A 1,328-nucleotide genomic window follows, 5' to 3' on the forward strand; every position below is an offset into this window, starting at 1 on the left:
CCTTTGCTCTACAGAGAAGGTAGTAACCTGGACTCGTTTGGTCAAGAAAGCTGCTCCTGACATCCAGACCCAAAGCCCGCGGGTATGATGAGTCTAGCACCTCTACAGCGTTTGCTGATAAGGAAAAGTTCGGAAGATACCACTGATTTCACGCGTGGGGCTCAGCCCATTAAACGAGGGGACATGGGTGGGTGTGGCACAGTGTTAGCTTAGCCAGAGCCTGGAGTTCAGGGGAACCTGGGGGAAGGAGGCACACACAGTGGGGATGAACTATTTCCATCAGTGACAAAGGGAAACAAGTTCCATAGAAATTCTACAAATCAACTCAGCACAGAAAGACCCTCGAATTTCGGAGAAATGACTGACAAGTCCGTTGCAGAGTTGTCAGAATGGCCTTGAAGCTGTTTGCACAACGCCGGAACATCTGGTCAGCTACGCGAGCGAACACCGTCGGTCACACGGCTTGTTTGCTCTCCAGTGCTCCAAGCAACTGCCTGACATCCTCATTGCTCAGCCCGTCACTTTGGCGTTGCGCCAACAAAGCCCAGTTTAAGGCGATGGAAACTGTGGATCTTTGAACCTACAGAATTGTGCATGTGAAAATGGTTTTGGATCTTTGGATGTTTCTCAACTGACATGGTGAAAAACTATTACTGTTTGTAAACTCCAGAGATCAGAGAGTGCCTTCTTGATCAACACGGTAGAATAGGTTTTTGTTTTTCGCTTTTTTTTTTTTTTTTGCCATAAAAATATCAGTTCCAATTAATCACTGTCTGTTGAGCTGGCCTCTGGCCTCTGGTTTCTTTCTCATAGGAGACTTAATGCAGAGACAGCACGTGATGTCACTACCATCCGTCCTGTGTCTTGCTGAGAACTGTGAATTCAAGTCTTTGGAAAACGTAACCACAACGCATCTGAGTTAGAATAAGAGAAAGTTTGTCCCTTGTCCCTTACCATAACCCCATGTCCCTACCTTCTCTCGTGGGCAGGAATGTTGACCCCACACTCCCTGGGGATCACCCCTGCCCGGGAAGCGGAGCTTGGAGATTTTGCCCAGACGAGGAGCTCACCTGCCTTTCCCCTCACCATCTGGCTAGCCATCATTTAAAATCACGTGTAGTGTTTTTATAATATTCCAAAAGTCTGTCACAGCCGCCATAAGCTTCCCAGTCAACCCTAAAATGGATTTCTCTTTGGGAACTTCGGCAGCTGAGAACGTATAAAGTGTGACAGAGTGACATACTTTGGACTGTCCGGTGATGGTGACGGGACACTCACAACTGGAACTCCTGAGAAGACCAGCTGCTACAGCGAGAAGACCTTGTCCA

Source organism: Lemur catta, chromosome 19 (assembly GCF_020740605.2).
Source record: "Lemur catta isolate mLemCat1 chromosome 19, mLemCat1.pri, whole genome shotgun sequence".
Taxonomy (NCBI): Eukaryota; Metazoa; Chordata; class Mammalia; order Primates; family Lemuridae; genus Lemur; species Lemur catta.